The sequence below is a fragment of the Nomascus leucogenys genome, chromosome 9, assembly GCF_006542625.1.
Source record: "Nomascus leucogenys isolate Asia chromosome 9, Asia_NLE_v1, whole genome shotgun sequence".
Taxonomy (NCBI): domain Eukaryota; kingdom Metazoa; phylum Chordata; class Mammalia; order Primates; family Hylobatidae; genus Nomascus; species Nomascus leucogenys.
The window spans coordinates 98863982-98880261 of NC_044389.1; the positions used below are offsets into that span (position 1 = coordinate 98863982).

The window sequence follows — 16280 nt, forward strand, 5'->3', positions numbered from 1 at the left end:
CAAAATTCGATGGATTATTGCCAGATTCTCATTTGTTTAAACTGAAACAAAGGCAGAGAAACACTTAAGAGAATAGAGAGACAAGATACTATCAGGTAGGAGCCCAACTTTATGTGCAAGGCAAATGAAGGGACTCCGTGACCAACATGATCAAAAGCAGCTGCCATTGCTAACACAAATAAGATCCGAAAATGTTGGTGGAACTGCTTATACGTCTATTCTGACTCCCAGAGAAAGACCCTATTAAGTCAAACTAAATTGTTCCAAGTGCCTTAAAGAGATGGCTGTCTGTTTTAATTTTCCTGACATTCTTCACCGAGGCTTGGTCTAATAGTGATTGTATGGAACTATTAGGAATGCATCTGATAGAAAAATGCAATTGTCAGCTACTACTTTATTATTTTGATGCTATACAATAATTTTTCTCTTGACTGTTGTTACAGTAAAAGGATATATTGACCTACCATCTTACACCCTAATTAAGCAACAATGAAATTTTATACTAATATTGGATTCAAAGGGAAGATTGTATTGAAGATTGCATTTATCTTCAAACCTTACCCCATTACCATTAGTGTGCCATTCTAGACATAAAGAAGTCCACTTTTAAAATGGATTTAACAGTGCAATGCATTTTGTTCATTATTTTTTTGAAATCTAATTCCTTAAATTAGCTGAGTTTTTAACACTTACTTTCCCTTTAAAAATGAAGGCTAGAATAACTTCATATCTGGCAAAGACATTTGGTAGGCACCTTTTTTTCTTGTATTACAAAAATAGATGCTATAGAAATGTCACATTGCACTAATAATATATTTTGATTGTTTAAGTGATGAACCAATCTGAGAAGATATAAATTCATCTGAAAGAAATGAGGAGTTCTTTTCCAAACACAGAAACCACTTCGAAATTAGTAAGAAAATCAATGAGGTGAAATTAGTCAGCTAGTGAAACACAATGAAGCAAAAAAAGGATTGATCACCGCTTGATTCATTTGTGTTTATTTTAGGCACACGTACTTTTATTTCCATCTTTGTACTTTCATAATTCGGTATTTCCTGGCCCTGACCGTCATAATCATTAAGCTCCTTGCAAGAGCCAGGTGATCTGTGCCCACTGCGTTCCTGCCTGCTTCTCCTGACCACTCCTTCTGTCTCCATGCCATCAATTTTGATTCTTGTCCTAGTTTATCAAATACTATTGCAGCTCCAACTGGCCCTCTGTTTTTCCTTTCAAATTGGAAGCAATATATTTTCAATTTCTGGTGAAAACAGTACATCCAGCTGCTTATAGGGTCTTTACACACAATATCATTTAAGTAGCAACATTTCTATAGGGAAGTTATAATTATTCTAATTGTTTTCATGTAAGAAGCCAAGAGTCAGAAAGGAAAATGACTTGCCAAAAAAAAGTATCCTATCGCTGCTAAGTGGCAGGGGCAGGATTTGAACCCAGGGCAGTCCAACTTTGCAATAAATGCTCTTTCCCCCTTGTAAGCCACACCTTCTAAACAGAGACCCTGAAAGCATTTTGGTGGATGTCTTGGTCTGTTTGGGCTGCTATAACTCTTCATAGACGGAGTGGCTTATTAATAGCAGAAATTTATTTCTTGCAGTTCTAGAGGCTGGAAAGTCCAAGGTCAAGGCTCTGGCCAATTCAGTGTCCTGGTTCTTAGATGGCCATCCTCTTGCTGGGTCTTTCTATGGCGGAAGGAGTGAGGCAGCTCGCTGTGGTCTCCTTGATGAGGGCACTAACCCCATTCATGAAGGCTTCACTCTCATGCCCTGATCATCAAGACCCAATTGCCTTGGGGATTAAGCTTCAACCTATGAATTTTGGGAGGGACACAAACAGTTCGTTTATAGAAGTGGAATTGTCGGACAAGTGCCTGAGAAAACAAAATGGTCTATGGAGGGACTATGTAGAGGGAAATAATGCTTAGGGTGATTGGCTAAGGATAGGATGGGTTAGCACATTTGGAGGTGAATCCTGAGATATTCAAGAAGGTGGTGGTGATAGCAGCTGTGTCTTTTGGGCTATCTGAGTGGATCACACAGTGCCCAGCAGTGAAAACCAGAATCGGCTGTTGTGCAGCAGTCCCCAACCTTTTGGCGACAGGGACCAGTTTTGGGGAAGACAATTTGGGTGGGGAGAGACGAGGAATGCTTTCAGACTGATTCAAGTGCATTACATTTGTTGTGTACTTTAGTTATCTTATTATTACGTACTCACCATAATGTAGAATCAGTGGGAGGCCTGAGCTTGTTTTCCTGCAACGGTCCCATGTGGGGGTGATGGGAGACAGTGACCGGTCATCAGGCATTAGGCTCTCATAAGAAGCGCACAACTTCGATCTCTCACATGCGCAGTTCACAATAGGGTTCGCACACCTGTAAGAATCTAATGCTGCTGCTGTTCTAACAGGAGGCAGAGTTCAGGTGCTAATGTGAGCAATGGGGAGTGGCTGTAAATACAGATGAAGCTTCTCTCACTCACCTCCTGCTGTGTGGCCTGGTTCCTAACAGGAACTGGTACCGGTCCGTGGCCCGGGGGTTGGGGACCCCTGCTCTAAGGCAGCGGTTCTCAACCAGGGGTGATTTTGTGCCTCCCTCCCCCTGCCCTGGGAACAGTTGACAGTTCTAGAGACATTTTTGGTGTTTTAACTTGGGTGGAGGGTGCTACTAGCATCTAGTGGTAAAAGTTCAAAAATGCTGCTAAACATCCTACAATGCACAGGATAGCTCCCCATAACAAACACTCATCCAGCCCAAAATGTCAGAAGCACTGAGGCTGGGGATCCCTAGGCTAGGGTGATCCAAAGATATCAGAGTAAGAGAATAGTGCTTCAATATGGTCCATTTCACTGCCCTAATTTTTCTATGTGTGGACAACTGATTTCATTATTTTCAATGAGTTGGATTTAAATTACTTTAAAATGAATGAAGCCATTTTCAGCTTGTTCATTTCTGTTGGGTTGATAGCCACCTCACTGCTATGCTATAGATGCAGACTGTTTTCCAATGTATCTTCCTTCATTATTCTTCGACCCTAATAACTTTGAAGTAACTACTAACTTAAAAACAGCACTCTGGGTGGGCGTGGTGGCTCACGCCTATAATCTCAGTATTTTGGAAGGCCAAGGCAGGAGGATCGCTTGAGCCCAGGAGTTCGAGAGTAGCTTAGGCAGCATAGTGAGGCTCTATCTCTACAAAAAATGAGTGGTGCATGGTGGCGCACGCCTGTAGTCTCAGCTACTAGGAAGGCTGAGGCAGGATGATTGATTGAGCCCAGGGGGTCCAGGCTGGAGTGAGCCATGATCGCACAAGTGAACTCCAGTCTGGGTGGCAGAGCAAGACTGTCTCAAAAAAAAACAAAAACAAAAATGAAAACAGCACTCCACTTAGTCTGTGATGGAGGCAACATTTTCACTCTTTGCATTGTTTTTAAACCAGAGGTAGAGTGATTTTGAGAAAGAGAGACTGAGAGAGAGAGAGAGAAAGTACTTTATTTGCAACCCCCCTTCAGTTTGTGTCAAATCCCATAAAAATCAGGGAAGGTATGATGGCTTCTGACAGGAGACAACTTCTCAGAATGTGGTATCACGCTGTCCAATCTTTAAGTGAAGATACTTCTTCATTCTCTGTAGGTTTCTTTTCAAAACACCACAATGAAATCATTCCTTTCTCCCTCCAAGATGGAATCTAAGATCTAGCAGGGTATCAGCTGCTCATATATTCATCAGCCTCTTTTATTTTTTAAAGATAAGGTTTCTTCTGTGTGGAGTATGAAAAGGCATTTTAATGCTATCTTTCTGACTTATTCTCCTGTGCACTTCCCCTTCCACGCTCACATTATTCTCGGTGATATCCACTCTTATTTCTTTTTAAATAGTGTGGCTTTTGATCAGGGTAGACTCTGGTGGAAATGATCAGGGAGGATTTCATAGAAATATTGCTTCTAGCGAAGGCTTTAATTCCCCCTCCTAACAGACTGAACGAGAACAGTGTTTGTCCTCTTTCAGTTCCACGGCTCAGAGAATATTTACTGCTCTTCTTTATCAAAATCTCCTGCGCTGGAGGTTCTTGAAAGATGAATCTGAAATAAAGTATTTTTTTTCCCATTCCAGCTATTGATAGGCCATTCAGTGTGAAAGGATATTGATTATGATCTTGGATAGAGAATAGAGCAGAAGAACAGAAGGAGTGATTCTCTGCTACGTTGCTTTTTTTTTTCTGACAATTTGCTGCCTCCACAAAGCAGTCACTTGGCAGCATCTCACTTGGGGCCCCAGTGTCCTCATTTGCCAGAAATAATGCAAGCTGCCCCTTCGGTCCCCCACCTCTATGCAAGGTACCTGATGCTCCACAGATAATGGTGCATAATAACTACAAGGTTCTCAGGAATTTCAACTACCCGACACAGTTTTACCAAGCACTCATTAATAACCAGATTAATGAGGCTTGAACACAATTGTTCACATGTATAGAGTCTGCTCCAGGTCTGCACTGGTGAATATTATTGTCATAATTAAGTTCAAAAGGCCAGACCATGAGCACATATTTTAAGGATCAAAGGTCAAGATGAGGCACATTGCAGTTAAGTGGAAAACTTCTTATTTTTAGGTAACCCCCTAAACTAGAACTGAGCTGAGGGAACCAAAGCCTGGCTGGGATTGTCACGTTTTGCTCTTCTATGTAACTATGGTAAAGTTCATGGTAGAGTTCATCTCTTTCTGCATTTCCCTCCTACCCACCTTTCTGCAAAAGGATTTGCTGTAATCCGACAGGCACTGTCTCTCCGTATACAATCTTCCCCATTTGATCTTTCTCTAGTGATGTTTCATCTTTGTTCTTCTTATACTTATTGGGCACTAATTAAATACTAGGCTTAAACATTCTGACATTTCCAGAATGTAGGTACCAGTATTAGCTCTCATTTCACAGGTAAGAGACTGTGATTTGGATACTTAGCACCTTGCGCAGAGTCACCCAGCGAACAAGTGGTGCCACTAGAACTTGAGTCCTTAGACTTTTGAGGTAGGAGCCAGGACTTGCCTGAGGAAGTGGGACTTGACTCTGAAGACAGGATTCTGACACTGGGCCAAATTGAGGACTAGTTAAAATGGTGACATGGTGGCTCACGCCAGTAATCCCAGCACTTTGGTAGGCCCAGGTGGGCAGATTACTTGACGCCAGGAGTTCGAGGCCAGCCTAGCCAACATGGTGAAACCCCACATCTATTAAAAATGCAACAACATTAGTCAGTCATGGTGGTATGTGCCTGTAATCCCAGCTTCTTGGGAGGCGGAGGCACAAGAATTGGTTGAACCCAGGAGACGGAGGGTAGAGGTTGCAGGGAGCCAAGATCGCGTCATTGCACTCCAGCCTGGGTGACAGAGCGAGACTCAGGGACAGAGCAGAGGCAGCTTTCCATAAGGCACACCCACCAGTGTGCCATGTCAGTTTACCATTGCCATGCAGCACCCAGAAGTGATTGCCCCTTTCCATGGCAATGACATAATGCCCCAGATGTTATCACCCATTTTCTAGAAATTACTGCATAATTGCTCCCTAATTTGCATTTAATTAAAAAGTAGGTATAAATAGGACTGCAGGACGGCCTCTGAGCTGCTACTCTGGGCATGCAGCCTATGGGGTAGCCCTGCTCTGCAGGGAGCAGTGCCTCTGCTGCTGCTGTGCACTGCTGCTCCAGTTAAGGTTGTTAAGACCCCTGTAATCCCAGCACTTTGGGAGGCTGAGGCAGGCAGATCACAAGGTCAGGAATTCAAGACCAGCCTGACCAACGTGGTGAAACCCTGTCTGTACTAAAAATACAAAAATTAGCTGGGCATGGTGGCATGTGCCTGTATTCCCAGCTACTCAGGAGTCTGAGGCAGGAGAATTGCTTGAACCTGGGAGGCAGAGGTTGCAGTGAGCTGAGATCACACCATTGCACTCCAGCCTGGGTGACAGAGAGAGACTCCATCTGAAGAAAAAAAAAGTTGCCAAGACCACTGGTTCACCTTGAATTCTTTCCTGAGTGAAGCTAAGAACCCTCCCAGGCTAAGCCCCAGTTTTGGGCTCGCCTCTCCTGCATCAGCTTAGCTTCAGAGTCAGTTAGGTCTACTGCATCTGACAGACTGTTGTATTCTTCCACCACCAGAGAAGTGAATCAGTGTTCGATGCACATTTGTTCTCTGAACGATCTTTGTCATTATGGCCATGGAAACCTAGAGATAGTATGAGCCACCTGTTTACCCTTGTGGATCACCAAAGATCACCTTTCCAACTATAGTAAATGGACAGTTCTTTATGTTCTTAGTAAAAAGAACTGAATCCTAACCTCCTTATTCTGAGGTCTGCAACTATAGTAAAGAGTTGTGAATGTGGAATCGAAATAAAAATTTTGGGAGAATGGTAAGTTCTTTAAAAAAAAACAAAGTGCAGACCAGGCTCATGCCTATAATCCCAACACTCTGGGAGGCCGAGGTGGGAGGATCATTTGATCCAGGAGTTCGAGACCAGCCTGGGCAACAAAGTGAGGCCCCATGTCTACAAAAAGTAAAACAATTAGCTGGGCACGGTGGTGCATGCCTGTAGTCCCAGCTTCTCAGGAGATAGAGGCAGGAGGATTGCTTGAGCCCAGGATATCAAGGCTGCAGTACACTATGTATGATCGTGCCACTGCACTGCAGCCTGGGCAACAGAGTGACATCCTATCTCAAAAATAACAACAACAAAGTGTATGATACACTAGGGATAATTCTGTTTATTTACAAACTCATACTTAACATGATATAACGGAGAAACACATTTCTATCTTTAAGAGATGTATGAGGTAGCTTTCTTTTCCACTTCCTGAGATCACTTTCCAGTGGTTTTGACATTTTAGTTTCAGAGAATTTTACTGGGCCCTGGGTTAATGTCTGTTACTTCTCACACATGTTTGTTTTCTCATGGTGCGTGATTAAAGCGTTTTTTTCTTTTTTTCTTCTCTGGTCCCTAGATAGACCTTCATTTTGTTTAGAGAAAATTGAAGGCTCTTATTGCTAAAAAATAAGAGAGATGAATTGATAGTTAAATATATTAAATAAAAACATTATACTTGGCTGAAAATGAGACTAGCAAGACATAAAAAATACCATTATAATATTTTCCACTTCTCTTAATTTGACACTAAACAGCTTGCTTTCCTTTATACATAGTCAACGTCAGCTCACCAGAAGGCTTGGTAGTTAAGAAACAAGTTGTTAAATATTAAAGCTGTATCTATGTAATTGAATGTTTTTGGTATGGCTGTGTTCTAAATATATCCTATTAAGATACTGTTCTACAGAGATATTTAATTACTGACATCTAATCATGCTACTGCTGTTTCCTTAACCAAGCAAAAATATGAAGTGCTAGAAAGAAAACAGTTTCATTTTAAACAGCAACATTTTATTAATCTCAAACATAAAAGCAAACTCAGATCTCCAAATGAAATCATACCATTTTTAAAGACAGCATTTTTCAGTTTGGTAATCCTTGCGTAATGCAGAGATATATGGCTATACTTCAGGCGTTAAAACATTCTCACAAATAAGGCACACAATAAAAGTTAATTATGCTCATGTATTACATCAAAGTAAAACCTAAACTATGAAATTCACAAGGAGAATTTCGCAGTCAACTATGGAACATTATTTTAGATGTTTATGACCATAACATTTTTAATACCGTAGACAATTTAGGAAGACATTAGGACCATAGTCAGACAATAATAACGTCTTCACTTGTGGAGTGCGTTCGCAAATTCACGAACATTACCTCATTTTATCAAAACAGCAGTTCTATTAATTAGGTGGGGAAAATGTTGTTATAATCATTTTGACATATGGTGAAATTGAGGCCATGGAAATGTGTGTGTCTTGTTTTAGTTCACAAAGTAAGTAGCAAAAGTGGAATTATAATCCAGGACTCTTAATTTCAATTTTTGAAAATTAGAAACTAGGTTAAATGTTAGTAATTTTTAATAGTGGTTTCTGGTGTTCAATCTCATGCTTTTTAAAATTAAGAAGCTACTATTTAAAGTGATATGGGCCGGGTGTGGTGGCTCATGCCTGTAATCCCAGCACTTTGGGAGGCCGAGGCATGTGGATCACAAGGTCAGGAGATCGAGACCATCCTGGCTATCATGGTAAAACCCCATCTCTACTAAAAATACAAAAAATTAGCTGGGCGTGGTAGTGGGCGCCTGTAGTCCCAGCTACTCGGGAGGCTGAGGCAGGAGAATGGCGTGAACCCGGAAGGTGAAGCTTGCACTGAGCCAAGATCGCGCCACTGCACTCCAGCCTGGGCAACAGAGTGAGACTCCATCTCAAAAAATAATAACAATAAAAATAAAAAAATAAAGTGACGTGGCAAAAATGACCTCAACAATAAATATTTTCCCTCAGTCCAACATACTAAAAGTTCTAACCTCATACAAAGACCACAAAACAACTACAAAGCCATTTTGGTTAGAAGGTAGTATTGTAGGGGGAAGAAGCATATTTATTGATTTTTCTCCTCATTCTCACTAAATAAATTTACTCTTACAAACACATTAATTTTTCCCTCTGTTTTTTTATTTTGGATATAGAATCTTGCTCTGTCACCTAGACTATAGTGCAGTGGCACAATCATGGCTCGCCGTAATCTTGACTTCCCAGGCTCAAGTGATCCTCCCACCTCAGCCTCCTGAGTAGCTGGGACTGCAATCACGTGCCACCATGCCTGGCTGATTTTTGTACTTTTTGGAGGGATGGGTTCTTACTAAGTTGCCCAGGTTGGTCTTGACTTCCTGGGCTCAGTGATCCTCCTGCCTTGGCCTCCCAAAGTGCTGGGATTACAAGCAATAGCCACTGCACTTGGCCAAACAAGTTAATTTCTATCAAAGAGAAGAGAGTGACTCTTTCTTCCTAGTGTCTGTGAATACATTCACAAGAGGCAAGTAGGAAGGAGAAATGATGTACCTTCAATGCTGAAAGGAAAGTTGCCACCGTTAAATACTGACACGATGATTTGGTCCATGTTCACAATAAAGGAGTCAGGAAATTTGAAGTTTGATCTTTGAATAAGAAATGGGGTATACCACTCTCTTATCCCAGCTATCAAGATATTCAAAACAAATAAACTAACCAGCTTTATAACTTCATGACTTTGGATTAAAATCAGCCCACTAATCTACTGGGTAAGAGACAGCCCAGCCAAAGAGATAGACAATCAGTCAATATCCATGATAGTGAAATACGTGAATTCAGCTTTCTGATTTTTGGGTTTTTTATTTTTTTAATTTTTTTGGTCACACCAAGCATGTGAACCCATGAATTCAGCTTTCAGAATGTTTAATCTAACCTGCTTTGAACAAAATTCTGAATTTTTTTTTTTTTTTTTTGAGACAGAGTCTCACCCTGTCACCCAGGCTGGAGTCTAGCAGCGCGATCTTGGCTCACTGCAACCTCCGCCTCCCGAGTTCAAGTGATTCTCCCGCCTCTGCATTCTGAGTAGCTGAGATTACAGGCATATGCCACCGTGCCTGGCTAATTTTCATATTTTTAATAGAGACGGAACTTCGTCATGTTGGCCAGGCTGGTCTCAAACTCCTGACCTCAAGTGATCCGCCCACCTTGCCCTCCCAAAGTCCTGGAATTACAGGTGTGAGCCACTGCACCCGGCCAAAATTCTGATTTAATGATCCTTTTGTAGCTCATGAGCATGACCATCAGGTGTTTACACGCATGTGTGAGATATGCCACCTTCTGAACCTTGTTAACGACGCTGGCATGTTACTCGTGTAACCCGAAAAATAATTCTTATTTAACCTTTCTAATTATCTAGACCAGTAGTCAACGAACATCTTATGTAAAGTGCCAGACAGTAAATATTTCAGGCTTGCAGGGCATAGAGTCTCCATTGAAACTACTCAACTCTGCCATTATAGTGCAAAAGCAGCCACAGCCAGTGTGCTAACAAATGGACCCCACCGCAGTTCAGTAAAACTTTTTTTTTTTGAGATGGAGTTTTGCTGTTGTCGCCCAGGCTAGAGTGCAATGGTGCGATCTCGGCTCACCGCAGCCTCTGTCTCCCGCCTCCCAGGTTCAAGTGATTCTCCTGCCTCAGCCTCCTGGGATTACAGGCGTGTGCCACCACACCCAGCTAATTTTTGTATTACTAGTAGAGACAGGGTTTCATCATGTTGGCCAGGCTGGTCTCAAACTCCTGACCTCAGGCAGCCACAGGCTACAGTTTGCTCACCCCTGATCTAGACAGGTTGGATTTTGCTGTTTTGTGATTATCTATGAAACATTATGACAAAATGATGAATTTCATTGTGCTTTTTCTTCCAACCATTTATTTTGGCCCGTTGATTTTATTTGCTTGTCAAATAACAGCCTTACAGCAAAATTGTCCTTGCTGTCTTTTTTTCTTAGTTTTCTTTGCCACGAATATTCAGGTTAATTTATTGAACATCTGCTAAGCCATAGGCAACATTCTAGGCCCTGGAGAAACAACTTGAAGACCCAAGATACCTCGCTCTCGGGGATAATATTCTTGTCTTTCCTTTTTTTGAGCTGGAGCCTAGCTCTGTCACCCACACTGGAGTGCAGTGATGCAATATTGGCTCACTACAACCTCCGCCTCCCGGGTTCAAGCAATTATCCTGCTTTAGCCTCCCAAGTAGCTGGGATTACAGGTTTGTGTCACCACATGTGACTAATTTTTGTATTTTTAGTAGAGATGGAGTTTCACTGTGTTGGCCAGGCTGGTCTCGAACTCCTGACCTCAAGTGATCCACCTGCCTCGGCCTCCCAAAGTGCTGGGATTACAGGCGTGAGCCACCGCGCCTGGCGGATATTAGCCTTTGAGGGTGACTTCTGTTAACAAATCGTCCTTTAGTGTTATGCAGCTGACATGGACATTTCTAAATGGAACGCTGGGTTCACAGCAGGTAGACAGAATTATGGTCCTCCAGAGATGTCCATGTCCTAATCCCCAGAGCCTGGGAATATGCAACTTTACATGGGAGAAGGGACTTTGAGATGCACTGTGGATCTCAAGATGGAGAGATTATCTTGGATTATTTTGGTGGGTCCAATGTCATCAGAAAGGTTCCAGTAAGTGAAAGAGGGAGGCAAGAGAGTTGCTGCAGAGAGGGAGATGAAACTTGATAGCAGAGATCAGAGTGATTTGAGGAAGGGACCACAAGCCAGGGAATACAGGCAGCCTCCAGAAGGTGGAAAAAGCAAAGAAACACATTTTCTTCAAAAGCTTTTAGAAGGAGCACAGTCCTGTCAACACTGTGATTTTAGGACTTCTGACCTCTAGAATTGTTAGGTGTGGTGAGATGGCACCATTGCACTCCAAACCTGTTAAGTCATGAGGTTTCTGGTAATTTGTTACAGCAGCAGTAGGAGTAAAGATGGGGGCCAGGGATTGAGGTAATTCTGCTAAGCAGAATGGGAAGTAGAAAGGATCATGATGGGAGACCAGGCATGGTGGTTAACGCCTAGAATCCAAGCACTTTGAGAGGCCAAAGCGGGAGGATTGCTTGAGCCCAGGAGACCGAGACCAGCCTGGGCAACATAGTGAGAACCCCTCTCTACAGAAAACTTTAAAATTTAGCTAGATGTGGTGGCATATGGAGGTGGTCTCAGCTACTCAGGAGGCTGAGGTGGGAGGATTGTTCAGGCCCAGAAAGTCGAGGCTGCAGTGAGCTGTGATTGAGCCATTGCACTCCAGCCCAGCAACAGAATGAGACTCTGCCTTAATAATTATTATTTAATTATATTTAATTATTTTTAGTTATTTTAATTATTATTATTATTATTCTTGAGGAGATGGTTCTTGAACTGGTTTTGAAAGATAGGGTTGTGTTCTAGAGGACAGAAGGGTTTGGGAGGCAAAGGCCTTTCGAGGCAGAGTGAGCAATTCAAGAACAGATTCAGAGGCACAAAATAGGCTGGTGTCTTTGGGTAATTTTGAGAAATTTGCTAATTCACTTGCTAATTTAACATCCTGGTTTTGTCCAAGCAGGGCTACAGAGACATAACCTGGAGAAGGGGATCAACTTCTAAGTCATCGTGAGTGGGAAAGCAGTACTTCCTTCTTATGCCCGAAATCCCCTGATGTCACAGCTGGAAGAAAGCGGGCCATACCCGTGCCTCTGTCCCCTGTCACTGAAATTTTGCAGCTAGAGGCTACTGCCCTCAGCTGTGTTGCTCGGTCCTCCCACCTTGATCATCTCTCAAAGGAGCTTGCAGAAATGATGGGGAGAAACGTTGCAAGAAGTGTATTTGTAACTTTAACGTGAATTCATTTAATAAACTCTTTTGGAGCAAAAATAAACTCTGGATGCCTACCTTAAAAGAAAATACAGCCACATACCAGGAGAGTATGTGGCTAAACTGCTGCTACTTTTCCGAGTGGATTGCTGTTCCTTCAATATAAAAGGCAAAAACGTGCCAAGCGTGGTGGCTCAGGCCTCTAATCCAGCACTTTGGGAGGCTGAGGCGGGCAGATCACCTGAGGTCACAAGTTCGAGACCAGCCTGGCCAACATGGCGAAAACCTGTTTTTACTAAAATTACAAAATTAACAGGGCGTGGTGGCACTTGCCTGTAATCCCAGCTACTAGAGAGGCTGAGGCAGGAGAATCACTTGAACTCGGGAGGCAGAGGTTGCAGTGAGCTGAGATCGTGCCACTGTACTCCAGCCTGGGTAAAAAGAGCGAAACTTGGTCTCAAAAAAAAAAGTGGTTGGTGTTTTTCATTGAGCACATTATCAGCTCTTTGCTAGATATAACTATGTACCTTACACTGGGCTCATATGTGAGATTTTTCCCACCAAAGAAAGGCAATCTAGAGTTTTGGTCATGCAGGTAGAGGTGTTTGATTTCAGAGTTCTGCCACTGACCATTGGTTGTTTCTGTTTTTGTCACGAAAAAAAAAAAAGCATGAAACAAAGATTAATTGCTCATTTGAGCAATGACTTTGCTCTGATTATACTATTTAAGACATGAAAGTGTATTTGAACTGTTGCATTTCAAACAAGGGATCTGGCTCCAGGAAAAAACTTCTCAAGTGGGACCAGTTCTGATTCAGGCAGACACCATCAAAACAAGGAAGCATAAAGAAGAATAAAGAGCCAGTCTCAGTGGCTCACACCTGTAATCCCAGCACTTTGGGAGTCCGAGGCAGGAAGATCACTTGAGGTCAGGAGTTCGAGACCAGCTTGGCCAACATGGCAAAACTCATCCCCACTAAAAATACAAACATTAGCAGGGCATGGTGGCACATACCTGTAGTCCCAGCTAACTTGGGAGACTGAGGCAACAGATCAAAACCCTGTCTAAAAAAAAAAAAAAGGTAAATAAAGAAATAATTTATGAGTGTTTAGCTCACACATATGCTCACTTTTCCTTTCTTTTTTATATATATTTTTTGAGACGGAGTCTCACTCTATTGCCCGGGCTGGAGTGCAATGGTGCGATCTCAGCTCACTGCAACTTCCACCTCCTGAGTTCAAGTGATTCTCCTGCCTCAGCCTCCCGAGTAGCTGGGATTACAGGCATGAACCACCATGCCTGGCTTTTTTTTGTATTTTTAGTAGATACAGGGTTTCACCATGTTGGCCAGGCTGGTCTCGAACTCCTGACCTTGTGATCCACCTGCCTTGGCCTCCCAAAGTGCTGGGATTACAGGCGTGAGCCACTGAGCCCAACCACTTTTCCTTTCTTAAATTGGAATTCTCCTGTAATTCCAGAACTTTGAGAGGCTGAGGTGGGAGGATCACTTGAGCCCAGGAGTTTGAAACCACGTTGGACAACATGGTGAAATCCCATCTCTCCAAAAAAAAAAAAAAATTAGCTGGGCATGGTGGTGTACACCTGTAGTCCCAGCTACTTGGGAGGCTGAGGTGGGAGGATCACCTGAGTCTGAGGCAGAGGTTGCAGTGAGCTGAGAAGGCACCACTGCACTCAAGCCTGGGTAACAGAGTGAGACTCTGTCTCAATAAATAAATAAATAAATAGTTGTTCTGCTTCCTAAGGTTTAGTCCAGAATGCTGTATTTGAATGGAAGCTACTAGAAGGTGGGAATCATACCTATGCATGGTTTCATCTCCCATAGTTCCTAATACAGTATTTTACACATTCTAGGTGTTTTAAGACAGTGAACAAATAAAAGGATGAGTGAATGAAAAAATGAATTAGGAATAAAGAAATGAACAGATTGCCCTGCTTTATCCTGGTAGATTTGGAATGGAGAAAATAATGGAAACATCAACGGCATTTTAACCCTGCTACTTATTGCCATATTTTATCACATTTACCGAATTATCCTGTTATATTAGATTTCTTTTGTGCTGATTATCCTGTTGTATTAGATTTCTTTCGTCACATGCTGACCCCCTTGTTACAAGATGAGCACCATTTTTTCTAGGAATTGCTGAACAAAAGCCCACCAGATTCACATCAGGTTCATAGGTCTTTAAACAGGAATTCAATCCGACCCTGTCAAACCATTGAAATTCTGATCCCTTTCCCCATCCAGGTCTGTGCTGGGAGGGAGGATATCATATTGCTGAACTTGTAATAAGATTCAGTCGTTCTGATAAATATAAGTTATTTATCCCTTACTCCCCATTTTATGGGCTTGATGGTATTTAGAATTATATTACCCAGCATCATAAGGCTCCCTTTTCCACATGTCACAGTACTGAGCCCCTCTGCTAAAGGGAAAAATTGGCACATGTGGTATAAGGGTGACAGGCTTTCCAACAGATAGATGAAGTGATTCTATAATTTAATCCCAGCCACTTACTGCATAAGCCTTTATGAAGGAGAGAATCACAGTAGCTATTTTTCCCCTTCAAGGACATAAGCCAAGTGATAGCAGTCTTTGATGATTGAGGTATTGGTTTGACCGGTTGGCACAAATGCAGCCACCTTCACCAAAAGCAGAGTACCATATGAGCTATGTGGGTTGTTATTCTTCCATAACCGCCTGATGAGGAACCTTCCGCCAGTTCAAATCAGAGGGTGTCTGGAAAGAGGTCCCCTGGCAGATAGCTGAGCATCTAATTCCAGGGAGAGAAATATGAGTGCACTAGGAAAGTAAAGATCAATGTACGGTGACTTGCTGAGCTTATTAACTCCAACACCCTTACAGTTAACCTCCAGAGTCCAGCAGCTCTATTCCTGGAGATGAGCAGCACTTAGCAGAAACTAGACATAAAGCAGAGAGAAAGTCGGGGGTTTTGTCTGATAATTTAAGAATCTTAGAGCTGGAGCCATTCACCATCAAAGACGCTTGTAGGTGACGAAGAGACATTCGTACTTTTAAAAAATACAAATGTAAACTGAAGCAATCCTGGACTTGGGACTTGGCAAGGTATTTGCATCTCTCCTAAGGCAAGGCAAACAGGACCAGGGTTCAAGATCATTTAAGCAGAGATAGAAAACAGCCGCCTCAAGAACCAGGGAGCTGCCTATGTAATTCAGGTAGACAGTACGAGCTTGTGCATGTCTAAGATGTACACACTGATAGAACCAACGATAGATACATTAATTAGAAAGGAGGTTCTGGCTAAAAGACAAGAAAAATGAAATAATCAATGTGTCAAGGGGAACTTGTTTGTGGTGATGGATGGAACATATGGTAAGTGGTGACCCCTGGAAAGCAGTCAATATTGATGGAGTTAGACAGTCATTTGGGGGCTGCTTACAAAGAGGGTGGGGCAGAAAGGTGCTGCCCTCTCTGAATGAATAGACTGCAATGCTTTGGAGAAGCCAGTCAAATCTTGATGTGGAATAGATTTCGCGAATAAGCAATCTTGGGATTTCTCTAGGCTGAAACATATTCATTCTAATAAGTCCTTCTTGGCACAATTAGCCTTTCCTTTCCCTCCTCACATTGTCTTTTATTTTATTCTGTGTTCTTGTAGCAGGAGAAAATTACCCAACTGCCTCTCATAATGCTCTCCTTATAGAATGTAAGCTCTGTGAAGGTGGGGGGATTTGGCTTGATTTTCTTCACGCCTGCTGTATCTCCAGTGTCTAGAGCAGCATCTGGTGCTTAGTACGTGCTCCATCCATATTTATTGGAATGTCTGCATTTCCCCTCTTGGTTTTTCTTTCTACTCCTCACTGCTTTTCCCCGAATTTATTTATTTATTTATTTATTTATTTATTTATTTATTTAGAGACAGAGTCTTGTTCTGTTGCCCAGGCTGGAGTGCAGCGGTGCAATCTCCGCTCACT

General features: G+C 42.4%; 1 non-coding gene across 1 annotated transcript; it reads left to right on the top strand.

Annotated features, from left to right (window-relative positions):
- The first annotated feature begins 9716 nt into the window (after positions 1–9716).
- On the top strand, positions 9717–9822 carry LOC115836843. Its single transcript, XR_004031848.1, has one exon. It is a non-coding gene; the product is annotated as a small nucleolar RNA U13 (small nucleolar RNA).
- Positions 9823–16280: the final 6458 nt, after the last annotated feature.